Source organism: Zalophus californianus, chromosome 6, assembly GCF_009762305.2.
Source record: "Zalophus californianus isolate mZalCal1 chromosome 6, mZalCal1.pri.v2, whole genome shotgun sequence".
NCBI classification, from domain to species: domain Eukaryota; kingdom Metazoa; phylum Chordata; class Mammalia; order Carnivora; family Otariidae; genus Zalophus; species Zalophus californianus.
In genome coordinates this window covers 56,419,827-56,425,774 of record NC_045600.1, presented here as the reverse complement: position 1 = coordinate 56,425,774, position 5,948 = coordinate 56,419,827, and positions in this window count along the sequence as shown.

Here is a 5,948-nt window from a genome sequence, read left to right as displayed (position 1 = left end):
GATTAAGCAAATGATTGAAAGTACCAAAATTTATATTCATGGTAAGATATATAGTAAATAAAAGCAGAATGACTATATATGGATATGCAAATCTCAGAATTTCTATTTGACTATTTATAGATTTCCAAATAATTATGCACCATTGTATTATTATCATTTGTCTTCTCCCATCTTGAAATATTAGTTTTGATATTTGCATTCAAAGTTAATTCAGTGACTATTTATTGAACCTCTACAAAACACCATGTGCTGAAAATAAGCTAGTGAAAAAATTATGATAAATAAAACTGAGAAAGTTCTTAAATTTAGAAGTGTTAAGTTTTATTAAAGAAAACAGTAAAGGAATGGAAAGCAATTGGTACAAAGGTAGATGGGAGAAATGTTAGGGATCCTGTAAAGAGAAGATATTTGAGCAGAAATATGGAGTCACGTGAATAAACAGCTGGGAAAAGGACATTTCAGATGGATTGAGTAGCAAGGAAATGCCCTACAGTCTTGGAACAATCAGAAAACAGCAGGAAGCCCAGTGTAGAGGATGCACAGCCAGTAATGAGAAGACTAGTCATGTTTTGCAGGCAGCGGTAAGGCATGGGATTTCACTTGATCGTGATGAAGTAGTTTGGATTTTAAACAGCAGAGTGGTATAATCTGACTGTCTCTAATCTCTCTGTAAAATAAAAGCATCACTCTGATTGATGAGTGGATAATAAATTATGAAGGATCAAGTGTTGAAAAGCATAATGAGAAAGAAAGATTTCAGGGAAAATATAGTTGAATGACCATGCAGTACTAAATAAATGTGAGATTAGTGGTCATGTGTTTTAAGTGTGACTATAATACAGTGAAGTATTAACTGGAGCTGCTTAACTGCTTAAGTGGAGTCATAGTATGTGTAAATTTGAATCTATGATTGGAAATTTTTGTTTCCTTCTTCTTTGTTTTGTTTTTGCTTTATTAGTTTTAGTGTGATGTTTAAAGAGTAGATAGAGCAGGAGAGATGAAAGTAAATGTAAGGGATTCCTTATTAATTTTTGAGAAACTATGTTTCTCAAATACAAAACATGTATATTTCTGAGAGAACATATGTTACCACTTCACACATGTCAGAATGGCTAAAATTAACAACACAAGAAACAACAGTCATTGGGAAGGATGCTGAGAAAGGGGAACTCTCTTAACTGTTGGTAGGAATGTAAACTGGTATAGCCACTCTGAAAAACAGTATGGAGGTTCCTCAAAAATTTAAAAATAGAAGTACCCTAAAGTACAGCAATTGCACTACTACTTTGGGTATTTACCCAAAGGACACAAAAATAAAAAATTCTAAGTGGTACATGCACCCCGATGTTTGTAGCAGCATTATCAGCAATATCCAAATTATGGAAAGAGCCCAAATGTCCGTTGACTGATGAATGGATAAAGAAGATGTGGTACATATACACAACGGAATATTACTCAGCCATCAAAAAGAATGAAATCCTGCCATTTGCAATGACATGAATAGAACTTGAGTGTATTATGCTCAGTGAACCAAGTCAGTCAGACAAAGACAAATACCATATGATTTCACTCACAGGTGGAATTTAAGAAACAAAACAGATGAACCTTAAGGAAGGGAAAAAAAAAGAGAGGGAAGCAAACTATGAGACTCTTAACAATAGAGAACAAGCAGGGTTGCTGGAGGGGAGGTCGCTGGGGGATGGGCTAAATGGGTGATGAGTATTAAGGGGGGGCACTTGTGATGATCCTTGAGTGTTATATGTAAGTGATGAATCACTAAATTTTACTGCTGAAACTAATATTACACTATGTGTTAGTTAACTAACTAGATTTATTTATTTATTTATTTATTTATTTATTTTATTTACTTGACAGAGAGAGAGACAGTGAGAGAGGGAACACAGCAGCAGGAGTGGAAGAGGGAGAAGCAGGCCTCCCGCTAAGCAGGGAGCCCGATGCAGGACTCGATCCCAAGGACCCCGGGATCATGACCTGAGCTGAAGGCAGACGCTTAACGACTGAGCCACCCAGGTGCCCCTAACTAACTAGATTTAAATAAAAACTTAAAAATATGCTTTTATGATCTACACAGAGGCATGCTTAAGACCTCTTAGATTCCAGTTCTTTGTACTCACCAATATTATTCCATTATTCCAATCCCTCAAGGCTTCCAGGAATGCTAGCTTGCTTTAAGTCTATATTAAGTAACTTGATAGAATATAAATATATATATACACATATGTACATATGTATATATGTAAAGTAAGTGGTAGAAAAAATATATAACATGTGTGTGTAGTGTGTAACAACAGAAACAACAGTTTTGTATGCATCTTATGTTATCTTATGTTCTAGACTAATGCATTAAATACTTTACACATACCATTGCATTTAACTCTATAAATTTCCTATGAGAGAGTTTATATTGCTATTTGTATTTCACAGATGAAAAGCCTTGTTGCAAAAGAGATTACACGGGTAGTAGAAGGTGGAAGTTGGATTTGAACTTCTATATTAGTTAACCAGATACTTTACTTTTATCCACCAATTTTCACTTTTTTTATATATCTGAGAGGTAAATAAATAATTATCTTACAATCTGTAACTACTAAGATTCAGTGGAATATAAAGATCTGTATGATTATTAGTACTCTGTTTATCTTTCATCTGGATTCTTATCATTTGCATTATAAAACAACTTGTCTTTTTCTCATGTTGTCCACCTTTACTCTGTTTGAGCTTTTTCATTTATGTTATCATTCAGAGCACTACCACAATTCTGTCAATAATCATTATCACTTTAAACTCTTTTTTCATTTAAATATTCAGAACTGGAAATTGTTCATCTTCAGTTCCAGAAGATCCTTTACTGTTGATGCAGTTTCATTAAGCATCTTCATTCTTTCCAAAGGTTCTTATCTGTCACCTCCATTAGGTCTATTTTATTTTTTTATTAGAGATTTTATTTATTTGAGAGAGAGGGAGAGAAAGAGAAAGAGAGAGCACCCACGAGCAGGGAGAGGGGCAAAGAGAGAGAGAGAAGGAGAGGCGGACTGCCCAACACGGGGCTTGATCCCAGAACCCTGGGATCATGATCTGAGCCAAAGGCAGCTGCTAATGGACTGAGCCACCCAAGTGCCCCATTAGGTCTATTTTAATAGGTACCTCTCAGATTTTCCTTTTTTTGTTAAAGTTAGTGACTTTTGGGATGTGGCTTATAATTTTCCTTTGCTAAGTCATGTAAGAGAGTTTTCTAAGCATGTAAGATATATAAATAAGGGTAATGCTAGCCCCAGACCTCTTTAGCTTACACAATACAAGTGGATTTTTCACCCATTTACAGTGTAACATATCTATTTGTTAGGCAGCCTTCTATATGGATGTTCATGAACTCAAGCTCCTTCTATCCTTGGATGTATCAAATTCCCTGAGCACTTGAAGTCTTTTGTTTCAAATTTATGGGAAGAGGAAAAGAAAAGGTGAAAAGGATATAATCTATAATATAGAAAATATAATTTAGACATGTGTCTATCTGGGACTAGTGAACAATTTCTGTCATGGAATAAATGACATCTCTGATAAATATAGTTTTATGACACTATTTGGAAGAGGAGGAATAGGGCTCTCAGTAGTATCTTTCAATTACGGATGAAGCATTTTATACACATTGCATAAAATAGAATAGAATTCAACGCACTATTGCTGCCCAGAAATTTTCCAATGGTGCTAGTTCCAGACAAAGAGGATTCTGCCAGTAAGGCAGATGCAACTGTTCTCTAAAATAATTAAATGATCCACTACTGCCTAGGTGTCACCATCACTCAGGAGAAACTTGCTTCAGACTCTCCTGGACATTCCCACCTTCTAACTGGCTTTTGGGCTCCCCGGAATTCTTCATCAGAACAGGCAAAGTCATCTCACACATGCTTTGCCATGTAGAAAAAAAGCCTGTGTTTAAAGGTTTCACTGGTAACCTTAATCTGGCTGATGAAAAGGGACTAGGAAGAAAGATGAAAAGGGACTAAGAACGGAGAGACCATTCCCCCTTCTTAGAGTGCATCTGGGAGAAGTGGCATTGCCTCTCCAGCGACAAAAGTGTTGGCAGGTAACCTTAATCTGGCTGATGAAAAGGGACTAGGAAGAAAGATGAAAAGGGACTAGGAAGAAAGACGAAAAGGGATTAAGAACAGAGAGACCATTCCCCCTTCTTAGAGTGCATCTGGGAGAAGTGGCATTGCCTCTCCAGCAACAAAAGTGTTGGCAGGTAACCTTAATCTGGCTGATGAAAAGGGACTAGGAAGAAAGATGAAAAGGGACTAGAACTAGACACATAGGCCAATAAGTTTTAAGGAATTCCCTTCTTCTGAAAAGAGAAAAAGAAGATCTTTAGCATAGAAGGAGCTTTCTTTTTGAAAATGTCCTCCCTTTTTTCTCTTATCCTTTTTGGTCTAGTAACTGCATGTCTTAACTAAATAATACTATACTGAGCGGCATTACAAAAGAGTGAGTTAAAGTTGGACTGTTTAATTAATGATACCTATACAGTTGGCTGTGCATGTGTAAAAATAGGGTATGAGTAAAAATAGGATACGAGTAAATACCTACACTGTATCTTATCAAAGTTATTTTTAGAATGATTAGGAACTAAACACGAAAAGAAAAACTCTAAATTATCTAGAATATTTTCTGATGATAAGATCTAAGATAAGATTTCTTAAATATGCATGAAACAAATAATAAATGAAAGTTGGGTAAATTTTAGTACATTCAAATAAAAATCTATGTGAACATACACAACATAGTTTATTTTTTTAATTACAAAATGGGTGACCATATTTAAATATATATATACAGAGAGAGGAGCTGAGATGGTGTGTTAGTAGGATGAACTTAGGCTTGCCTCATCCCTTAACACAGCTAGATAAATATCAAATCATTTTGAATACCCAAGAAATTGATCTGAGGACTGAGAGAACACAATGCACAACTAGAGAGATAGAAGAGGCCAGTTGTGATACATAGGAGGTGTAGAGACATGGTTTGGGGGAGAAACAGATCAGGGGTGCTGTGGAGAGGAGGGAGTCCTGGTTGTAGAGAGAGGAGAGAGAGAGAATGAGAGAGAGAGAATGAGAGAGAGAGGAGCACACAGGGGATGGCACAAGGAAAACACTTCGCAAAGACATTGGGAAAACAAGACAGGCTGCCTTTCCTGAATATTTTTAACCAGCGGGGCTCAAAGACTGGAGTTTTAGACATCTGTGGAGTGTCTGTTGTGGAGCCTTGAGGGCACTGCAGTGCTCCTAAGGAGAAAGAGAGTAGATAGCCCTGGAGTGGACGTTATGATCTAAGGATCCCCTATGATACAGTGGGAGAGATTGTTCCCCCTTCTTAGAGTGCATCTGGGAGAGATGGCATTGCCTCTCCAGGGACAAAAGTGTTGGCAGATACCATTTCCCTCCTCCTCCCCTCAGTGTAAACTAATTTCAACACAGCACCAATAGTGGTGGCCCTACTGCGTATACCAAGCCCTGCTCCCATGTGCTCTGCTGGTACACCCTTCTTAGAAGAGTGTGCCTGAACCTGTGCAGTGGGCCCCTCCCCCAGAAGACCAGAACAAACCCTGCCCCCAAGCACCATGTGTACTGACCATAGAGTTCTGCAAAGCTTCAGCTCTAGTGGAAATAACATCAGATCTCTTTTAAAAAGCAGACCAGAGCACGCCTAGGTAAAACTTGCCACATTCTGGCCAAGGCCCAAACACTCCCAACTGCAGGTAAGAAGAAACTCTGCACAGTAGTGACCTGAGGGAAAGAGCAGCCAAAACAGAATAGCAGAGTGCACATGGCATACACCAGAGATACTTCCTGAAGTATAAATCTCTGGACAGTATATGACCTGTTCTTCATAAAGCCATTACTCTCAGGAGCAGGAAACATAACAGACTTTCC